This window comes from Oncorhynchus masou, chromosome 7, assembly GCF_036934945.1.
Source record: "Oncorhynchus masou masou isolate Uvic2021 chromosome 7, UVic_Omas_1.1, whole genome shotgun sequence".
Taxonomy (NCBI): Eukaryota; Metazoa; Chordata; class Actinopteri; order Salmoniformes; family Salmonidae; genus Oncorhynchus; species Oncorhynchus masou.
Window position 1 is genome coordinate 5,185,300 of NC_088218.1, and position 10,985 is coordinate 5,196,284.

At 47.4% G+C, this 10,985-nt stretch overlaps 1 protein-coding gene and 1 pseudogene across 1 annotated transcript in view; one reads left to right on the forward strand and one right to left on the reverse strand.

Moving 5' to 3' along the window:
- Positions 1-5,148, forward strand: part of LOC135542895 (dystrophin-like) — a 98,798-nt pseudogene extending 93,650 nt beyond the window's left edge.
- Positions 1-10,985, reverse strand: part of LOC135542929 (dystrophin-like) — a gene marked incomplete at its 5' end in the record, with an annotated part of 841,859 nt that overhangs the window by 190,309 nt on the left and 640,565 nt on the right.

Sequence of the window (10,985 nt, forward strand, 5' to 3'; positions counted from 1 at the left end):
GACGGACAGACGGACAGACAGACAGACAGACAGACAGACAGACAGACAGACAGACAGACAGACAGACAGACAGACAGACAGACAGACAGACAGACAGACAGACAGACAGACAGACAGATGCCTTCAGAAACTATTCACACCTCTTGACTTTTTCCATATTTTGTTATGTTACAGCCTGAACTGGCCTACACACAATACCCAATAATGTCAAGGTGTAATTAGGTTTTTAGAAATGTTTAGAAATAAATGCAAATGAAAAGCTGAGTATTCAAGCCCTTTGTTATGGCAAGCCTAAATACATTCAGGAGTAAAAATTTGCTTAAGAAATCACATAATAAGTTGCACGGACTCACTCTGTGTGCAATAATCGTTTTTAACATGATTTTTGAATGACTTCCTCATCTCTGTACCCCGCACATACAAGGTCCCTCAGTTGACCAGTGAATTTCAAACACAAATTCAACCACAAAGACCATGTAGGTTTTCCAATGCCTCGCAAAGAAGGGCACCTATTGGTGGATGAAAAATAAAACAGCAGACATCGAATATCCCGTTGAGCATGGTGAAGTTATTAATTACACTTTGGATGGTGTATCAATACACCCAGTCACTACAAAGATACAGGCATCCATCCTAAATCATTTTGCTGGTGAGGAAGGAAACCGCTCAGGGATTTCACCATGAGGCCAATGGTGACTTTAAAACAGTTACAGTTTAATGGCTGTGTTAGGAGATAACTGAGGATGGATCAACAACATTGTAGTTACTCCACAATACTAACCTAAATGACAGAAGAAGGAAGCCTGTACAGAATAAACATATTCTAAAATATGCCTCCTGTTTGCAATAAACCACTAAAGTAAAACTGAAAAAAAACAACATCCCTGAGTACCTCTCTTCATATTTTCAAGCATGGTGGTGGCTGCATCATGTTATGGGTATGCTTGTCATCGGCAAGGAGCAGGGAGTTTTTTAGGATAAAAAAACAAACAGAAAGGAGCGAAGCACAGGCAAAATCCTAGAGGAGAACCTGGTTCGGTCTTCTTTCCAAAGAACAGAAATAGGACAGCACTCCAGTAAATAAACTTGAATTGACATATTTTTATTGCAGCACGAACATTTCGGGTTTGAGCCCTTCTTCAGTGTACAAAGCAATAGCAATCAATGTCACAACAACAAGATCACATAGGTGGTGTAACGGCTTTCTTCCTCCTCTTCTGAGGAGGAGTAGCGAGAAGCATCGGAGGACCAAAGCGCAGCGTGGTCAGTGTTCATCTTTTTAATAAGAAACTGAACACTTCAAATGACAAAACAACAAATTTAAAACCTGAAACAGTTCTGTCTGGTGCAGACACACAAAGACTGAAAATAACCACCCACAAAACACAAAGGAAACCCGGCTACCGAAATATGGTTCTCAATCAGGGACAACGATAGACAGCTGCCTCTGATTGAGAACCATATCAGACCAAATACAGAAATAGAAAATATAGAAAAACTAACATAGACTGCCCAGCCCAACTCACGCCCTGACCATACTAAATAAAGACAAAACAAAGGAATAAAGGTCAGAACGTGACAGGTGGGCATAATGCTAAATTAACCGTCAGTATTGGCCCAATCAAGAGATCCCAGCAGAGGAAGCTGTGAGGGTTAGGGAAGCTGTGAGGGGTAGGGAAGCTGTGAGGGTTAGGGAAGCTGTGAGGGTTAGGGAAGCTGGCTGTGGGGGTAGGGAAGCTGTGGGGGTTAGGGAAGCTGTGAGGGTTAGGGAAGCTGTGAGGGTTAGGGAAGCTGTGGGGGTTAGGGAAGCTGTGAGGGTTAGGGAAGCTGTGAGGGTTAGGGAAGCTGTGAGGATTAGGGAAGCTGTGAGGGGTAGGGAAGCTGGCTGTGGGGGTTAGGGAAGCTGGCTGTGGGGGTTAGGGAAGCTGTGGGGGTTAGGGAAGCTGTGAGGTTTAGGGAAGCTGTGAGGGGTAGGGAAGCTGTGGGGGTTAGGGAAGCTGTGAGGGTTAGGGAAGCTGTGAGGGAAACATGATGATCAAATAAAGATAGACACACAATACAATTGCATTATGATGTCATCACCTAAATGTTTGGACTATTTATAACCTACTACAAAAAAATGAGAAAAATAACATTCCTCATTAAAAGGCCTGCTGAGACAAGAGTGGCCATGCTTACCTGTTTGTCTTTGGAGGAATCATTGATCCCTATCTCCTCCCATAGAACAATTCAATGCCCATATAATAGAAGGTACTTAGTTCATAATTATGGCTGTTGAAATGCCTGGCAACAGGTGATTCTGTTCATCATGTTTTGCGAATAGAGCTCTTATGCTCACATATCCTTGTCGTAAGTTCACGTTTGGTCTCACCAACATAATAGAAGTGACCGGAACACTTAAGGACATATACAACATATTTCATGTTAGATGTCATTCTACCTGAAACCTTCCTCTGGGCAGAGTGGAACAGTGGACAGTTGTGACAAGAAAACTGCTGTCAGGAAACTGATAGACATAAAATATTTTTTCTTAGACAAGGTCATACCTTACTAAACATTCCTGGAAATTTGAGGGTCTCTTAAAGCAAAACCTCTGGGGATTCAAAGGCTTTACCAAAGCTGGGGTCACTGTGTAACATGTGTCCATGTCTATTAACCACTTCCTGGATCCACCTTGAAATGGGACGGTAGGTGGACACCAAAGTCGCAGAGGAAGGAGAGGGATTAGTTTTGACGTTGCAGAATGCATTTCCGCGCTCTTTGTCTTACTCAATAATTCTTCTTTATAACCTCTTGGATTGAATCGTTCACATAAGTCTTTGGCATGTACATCCGATGGTGAATCAGAGTCACTCATGCACCTAAATGAGAAGGAGTTGGCTGTATAGTCAGCTGTTTTTAATGAAGGGGATAACTGCTGAGATGACTGGTGTGTCTATCTGTTTCTCAGTAGGCCATTAACATCTTGCCTGACCAAAACATCCTAACAGGAAACATGTTCTTTATCAGACACAAACAGCAACGTAATGAACGCCATCCTCCATGCCGTCAATACATCTCATAAACACTGTGATAAACCTAGAATAGGGAGACGATAACTTGTTGTTGTGACATTGATTGCCATTGCCTTGCACACTGAAGAAGGGCTCGTACCCGAAACGTTCGTGAGGCAATAAAAATATGTTGATGTAAGTTTAGTTACCGGAGTGCTGTCTATTTCTGTTCATTGGATTATATACAAGGATTCAACACTTGATTTAAGTTTATATAAGATGGGGTCGAGCACGTTGTTTATCTTTTCATGAACTGTTTGTGAACGTAGCTCCTCTAACAATGATGTATGAAGATGTTGACAGACTTACTGAAGCCCGAGTTAGAGTCTGATTCCAGCAAGATACTGTTCCCATTGGAAACCCAGGGAGATTCAGTGTTATTCTGGACGGTTGGAGCAGCTCCATAAGACAGAAACAAGGTCTCTCCTACATGGCACAGTGTTGGAGCAATAAGCGCATCATGCGGGACCTAAGGATTAACAAGGAACCTATTCTGGGACGATAAGAATTGTAAGAAGTGGTCCGTTTTATAAGAAGTGGTGAGATAATGAGATATTTCTGTATTACATGTTTAAGAAATTTGCAAACATTTCAAAAAACATGTTTTCACTTTGTCATTATGGGGTATTGTGATGTCATTATGGGGTATTGTGATGTCATTATGGGGTATTGTGGTGTCATTATGGGGTATTGTGGTGTAGACAGGTGAGATAAAAAAATCTATTTAATCCATTTTGAATTCAGGCTGTAACACAACAAAGTGTGGAATAAGTGAAGTGGTATGAATACTTTCTGAAGGCCCTGCAGATAGATAGACGGGCAGACAGACAGACTGACAGACAGGTGGATAGATAGACGGGCAGACAGACTGACTGACAGACAGGTGGATAGATAGACGGGTAGACAGACAGACTGACAGACAGGTGGATAGATAGACGGGCGGACAGACAGACTGACAGACAGGTGGATAGTAGACGGGCAGACAGATAGACTGACAGACAGGTGGATAGATAGACGGGCAGACAGACAGACTGACAGACAGGTGGATAGAGAGAGGGGCAGACAGACAGACTGACAGACAGGTGGATAGATAGACGGGCGGACAGACTGACAGACAGGTGGATAGATAGACGGACAGACAGACTGACAGACAGGTGGATAGATAGAAGGACGGACAGACAGACTGACAGACATAGTGGACAGATGACAGACAGGTGGATAGCGGGCGGACAGACTGACAGACAGGTGGATAGATAGACGGACAGACAGACTGACAGACAGGTGGATAGATAGACGGGCGGACAGACAGACTGACAGACAGGTGGATAGATAGACGGGCGGACAGACAGACTGACAGACAGGTGGATAGATAGACGGGCAGACAGACAGACTGACAGACAGGTGGATAGACAGGCAGAGACAGACTGACAGACGGACAGACAGACAGACTGACAGACAGGTGGATAGAGAGACGGGCAGACAGACAGACTGACAGACAGGTGGATAGAGAGACGGGCAGACAGACAGACAGACAGGTGGATAGATAGACGGGCGGACAGACAGACTGACAGACAGGTGGATAAAGAGACGGGCAGACAGACTGACAGACAGGTGGATAGAGAGACGGGCGGACAGACAGACTGACAGACAGGTGGATAGAGACAGACAGACTGACAGACAGGTGGATAGATAGACGGACAGACAGACTGACAGACAGATGAGGCGGACGAACAGAGACGGGCTGACAGACAGACTGACAGACAGGTGGATAGATAGACGGACAGACAGACTGACAGACAGGTGGATAGATGGATAGACTGACAGACAGGTGGATAGGACAGACAGACTGACAGACAGATGGATAGATAGACGGACAGACAGACTGACAGACAGGTGGATAGATAGACAGACTGACAGACAGGTGGATAGATAGATAGACAGACAGACTGACAGACAGGTGGATAGATGAGTCATTGACTGTAACACCTGTCCTGTTGTGTCTGTCCCTCCAGAGGGTGGTAGTAGGAGGGCTGATGACATCCAGAAAGCAGCCGAGGAGCTCAACACTCGCTGGGATGGGTTTTGTGCCCTGCTGGCTGAGAGGCTGGAGTGGCTGGCCTACCAGAGCAAGATCCTGGCCTTCTATAACCTCTGGCAGCAACTGGAGCAAGCTGTGGTCAACTCTGAGAACTGGCTGAAGGTCCAGCAGCCACCGGCCTCAGAGCCTGAACCTCTGAAGCATCAACTGGAGCGCTGCAGGGTGAGGGGAGTGGGGGAATGGTGTAGTGTCTGTGGAGGGAGGGAGAGGGAGGGCAGAGGGAGGGAGGGCCGATACCCACTAATTATCAAAATCCAGAAAAGAGCCGTTAAATTCTATAACTCCCTAAAAGGAAGTGATTCCCAAACCTTCCATAATAAAGCCATCACCTACAGAGAGATGAACCTGGAGAAGAGTCCCTAAGCAAGCTGGTCCTGGGGCTCTGTTCACAAACACAAACAGACCCCACAGAGCCCCAGGACAGCAACACAATTAGACCCAACCAAATCATGAGAAAACAAAAAGATAATTACTTGACACATTGGAAAGAATTAACAAAAAAAACAGAGTAAACTAGAATGCTATTTGGCCCTACACAGAGAGTACACAGTGGCAGAATACCTGACCACTGTGACTGACCCAAACTTAAGGGAATTGCTTTGACTATGTAAAGACTCAGTGAGCATAGCCTTGCTACTGAGAAAGGCCGCTGAATACAGACCTGGCTCTCAAGAGAAGATAGACTATGTGCACACTGCCCACCCCTCCGCTCCTTAGGAAGACCCCACCCCTCCACCCCATAGGAAGACCCCACCCCTCCACCCCATAGGAAAACCCCACCCCTCCCCTCCATAGGAAGACCCCACCCCCTCCCCTCTATAGGAAGACCCCACCCCTCCCCCTCCATAGGAAGACCCCACCCCTCCCCTCTATAGGAAGACCCCACCCCTCCCCTCCATAGGAAGACCCACCCCCCCCCCCTCCATAGGAAGACCCCACCCCTCCCCTCCATAGGAAGACCTCACCCCTCCACCCCATAGGAAGACCAGCCCCCACCCCCCTCCCCCTCCATAGGAAGACCCCACCCCTCCCCTCTATAGGAAGACCCCACCCCTCCCCTCTATAGGAAGACCCCACCCCTCCCCTCCATAGGAAGACCCCTCCCCTCCATAGGAAGACCCCACCCCTCCCTCCATAGGAAGACCCCACCCCTCCCCTCCATAGGAAGACCCCAGTAAGACCCCACCCCCCCTCCATAGGAAGACCCCACCCCCTCCCCTCCATAGGAAGACCCCACCCCTCCCCTCCATAGGAAGACCCCACCCCCTCCCCTAGGAAGACCCCAGGAAGACCCCACCCTCCCCTCCATAGGAAGACCCCTCCCCTCCATAGGAAGACCCCACCCCTCCGCTCCATAGGAAGACCCCACCCCTCCCCTCCATAGGAAGACCCCACCCCTCCCCTCCATAGGAAGACCCCCACCCCACCCCTCCCCTCCATAGGAAGACCCCCCCCTCCCCTCCAGGAAGACCCCCCACCCCTCCCCTCCATAGGAAGACCCCACCCCTGTCCTCCATAGGAAGACACCAATATTCTCTGTTCTAGGAAGACCCCAGGAAACCCCATCCGCTCCATGGAAGACCCCAGGTTTGCCATAAATACCCCACCCCTCCCCTCCATAGGAAACCCCACCCTCCCCTCTTTTGGAAGACCCCACCCTCCCCTCCATAAGAAGACCCCACCCCTGTAATAGGAAGACCCCACCCCCTCCCTCTCCATAGGAAGACCCCAGGAAGACCCCCCCCTCCCATCCATCGTAGGGGGAAACACTTCATACCGTGTCGTTCAGTATTCATACAACAATATTCTCTGTTCTGTACCAGAGAAAACGACTGGGCCACTGGGAAGGTTTGCCATAAATATTTAATTGTAATAAAATCTAAATTTGACTATTTTGTATTGAATGACTCATAATAACAGCAGAACAGCACAAAGCTGATAGATGAGATGTTAATGTATTGTAAGACTCTGATATATTAGACTTGGGTACTAAGACCCCCTCTGGTATATTAGACTAGGGTACTAAGACCCCCTCTGATAGATTAGACTAGGGTACTAAGACGCCCTCTGATAGATTAGACTAGGGTACTAAGACCCCCTCTGATAGATTAGACTAGGGTACTAAGACCCCCTCTGATAGATTAGACTAGGGTACTAAGACCCCCTCTGATATATTAGAATAGGGTACTAAGACCCCCTCTGATAGATTAGACTAGGGTACTAAGACCCCCTCTGATATATTAGACTAGGGTATAAGACCCCCTCTGGTAGATTAGACTAGGGTACTAAGACTCCCTCTGATAGATTAGACTAGGGTACTAAGACCCCCTCTGATAGATTAGACTAGGGTACTAAGACCCCCTCTGATAGATTAGACTAGGGTACTAAGACCCCCTATGATAGATTAGAATGGGGTACTAAGACCCCCTCTGGTAGATTAGACTAGGGTACTAAGACCCCCTCTGATAGATTAGACTAGGGTACTAAGACCCCCTCTGGTAGATTAGGCTAGGGTACTAAGACCCCCTCTGGTAGATTAGACTTGGGTACAAAGACCCCCTCTGGTAGATTAGACTAGGGTACTAAGACCCCCTCTGGTAGATTAGACTAGGGTACTAAGACCCCCTCTGGTAGATTAGACTATGGTACTAAGACCCCCTCTGGTAGATTAGACTTGGGTACTAAGACCCCCTCTGATATATTAGACTTGGGTACTAAGACCCCCTCTGGTAGATTAGACTTGGGTACTAAGACCCCCTCTGATAGATTAGACTAGGGTACTAAGACCCCTCTCTGGTAGATTAGACTAGGGTACTAAGACCCCCTCTGATATATTAGACTTGGGTACTAAGACCCCCTCTGGTAGATTAAAATTGGATACTAAGACCCCCTCTGATAGATTAGACTAGGGTACTAAGACCCCCTCTGATAGATTAGACTAGGGTACTAAGACCCCTCTGATAGATTAGACTAGGGTACTAAGACCCCCTCTGATAGATTAGACTAGGGTACTAAGACCCCCTCTGATATATTAGACTATGGTACTAAGACCCCTCTGATATATTAGACTTGGGTACTAAGACACCCTCTGGTAGATTAAAATTGGATACTAAGACCCCCTCTGATAGATTAGACTAGGGTACTAAGACCCCCTCTGATATATTAGACTAGGGTACTAAGACATCATCTGATTATTTATATATACAGTTGAAGTCGGAAGTTTACATACACCTTAGCCAAATACATTTAAACTCAGTTTTTCACAATTCCTGATATTTAATCCTAGTAACAATTCCCTGTCTTAGGTCAGTTAGGATCACTACTTTATTTTAAGAATGTGAAATATCAGAATAATAGTAGACAGAATGATTTATTTCAGCTTTTATTTCTTTCATCACATTCCCAGTGGGCCAGAAGTTAACATACACTCAATTAGTATTTGGTAGCATTGCCTTTAAATTGTTTAACTTGGGTCAAACGTTTCTGGTCTCTCTTCTCTTCCTGTCTTCATATCATCCTCTCTCCCTGTCTTCCTGTCTTCCTCTCTTCCTGTTGTCCTCTCTTCCTGTCTTACTCTCTTCCTGTCTTCATATCATCCTCTCTCCCTGTCTCCCTGTCTTCCTCTCTCCCTGTCTCCCTGTCTTCCTCTCTTCCTGTCTTCATCTCTTCCCTTCTTCCTGTCTTACTCTCTTCCTGTCGTCCTCTCTTCCTGTCTTACTCTCTTTCTGTCAAACTCTCTCCCTGTCTTTCTGTCTTCCTCTCTTCCTGTCTTCATCTCTTCCTGTCTTCCTCTCTTCCTGTCTTCCTCTCTTCCTGTCTTACTCTCTTCCTGTCGTACTCTCTTCCTGTCTTACTCTCTTCCTATCATCCTCTCGTCCTGTCTTCCTGTCTTCCTCTCGTCCTGTCTTCCTGTCTTCCTCTCGTCCTGTCTTCCTCTCTTCCTGTCTTCCTCTCTTCCTGTCTTCCTCTCGTCCTGTCTTCCTGTCTTCCTCTCGTCCTGTCTTTCTGTCTTCCTGTCTTTTTTCTTTTGCTTTCTGCTGATCTGTTTCTGTCTCACTCTCTCTTTTTTTTCTCCTTTCACTCCCCCTCACTCCCCCTTCACTCCCCCCCTCATCTCCTCCCCCTCAACTTCCTCCCGCCTCTCCCACCTCTTCTCCCAACCCCCTACCTCCTCTCCCTCTTCCCCTCTCCTCCCCTCTCCTCCCCTCCCTCCCTCTCTCCCCTCTTCTCCCAACCCCCTCTCCTCCCCTCTCAACCCCTCTCCTCCCCTCCCTCCCCCCTCTCTCCCCTCTTCTCCCAACCCTCTCCCCCTCATCCCTCTCCTCCTCCTCCCTACCCACCCTCCTCTCCCCTCCTCTCCTCCCTCCCTCCCTCTCTCCCCTCTTCTCCCAACCCTCTCTCTCATCTCCTTACCCCCCCCCTCCTCCTCCAGGAGGAGATAGCTCGTTTCTCCTCTCTGGAGCCCCAGGTCAACCTGCTGAAAGAGAAGCTGAAGGCACTGAGGGAGAAGGAGAATGCTCCTGTCTTCTTCGATGCAGACATCACTGACTTCACACAGCATCACCAGCAGGTCCTGGATGAGCTCCAGGCCCGAGAGAGACAGCTGGTGCTGGGTGAGAATATGGAGCAGGACACAAACACAATGCAGGTGTCAACTTACACACAGGTACACAGAAAGGGGTCATGAGGGAAGACAAAAAGCACACCACACCTGGTCAACTTCTGATTGTTAGGGGTTAACAGGTGAGGGTTTGGGGTTAATAGGTGAGGGTTAGAGGTTAACAGGTGAGGGTTAGGGGTTAATAGGTGAGGGTTAGGGGTTAATAGGTGAGGGTTAGGGGTTAATAGGTGAGGGTTAGGGTTAGGGGTTAATAGGTGAGGGTTAGGGGTTAATAGGTGAGGGTTGAGGGTTAGTTAGGTGAGGGTTAGGGGTTAATAGGTGAGGGTTAGAGGGGTTAGGGGTTAACAGGTGAGGGTTTGGGGTTAATAGGTGAGGGTTAGAGGTCAATAGGTGAGGGTTAGGGTTATTAGGTGGGTTAGGGGGTTAATAGGTGAGGGTTTGGGGTTAATAGGGGTGAGGGTTTGGTGGAGGTAAGTGCTGTGGCACGTGACAGAGAGAGGGGAGAGGATAATATTTTAGAGGGAGGAGGATAGGGTAATATTTTAGAGGAGAACAGGAGAGGACTGGAGAGGAGGAGGACAGGAGAGGAGAGGATAATATTTTAGAGGAGAGGAGGATGTTTTACAGGAGAGGAGGGTATTTTAGAGGAGAACAGGAGAGGACTGAGAGGAGAGGAGGTTATTTTAGAGGAGGGAGGAGGTTATTTTAGAGGAGAGGAGGGTATTTTAGAGAGGAGGAAGTTTTAGAGGGGAGGAAGTTTTAGAGGAGAGGAGGTTTTAGAGAGGAGGAGGAGAGGAGGGTAGGGTATTAGGGTATTTTTAGAGAGGAGGAGGTATTAGGGATGTTTTAGAGAGGAGGAGGGTATTTTAGAGGAGAGGAGGGTAGGGTATTAGGGTATTTTAGAGAGGAGGAGGATGTTTTAGAGAGGAGGAGGGTATTTTAGAGAGGAGGAGGATGTTTTAGAGAGGAGGAGGATGTTTTAGAGGAGAATATGGTAGGGTATTAGGGTATTTTAGAGAGGAGGAGGATGTTTTAGAGGAGAATATGGTAGGGTATTAGGGTATTTTAGAGAGGAGGAGGATGCAGAACACAGCAGGACAGCTTGTTCTCATCTTGTTCTCATCTCCATATGTAGAGTGGATGTCAGAGAGGGAGAGAGGGAGCTGCTCTGTGTGTGTGTGTGTGTGTGTGTGTGTGTGTGTGTGTGTGTGTG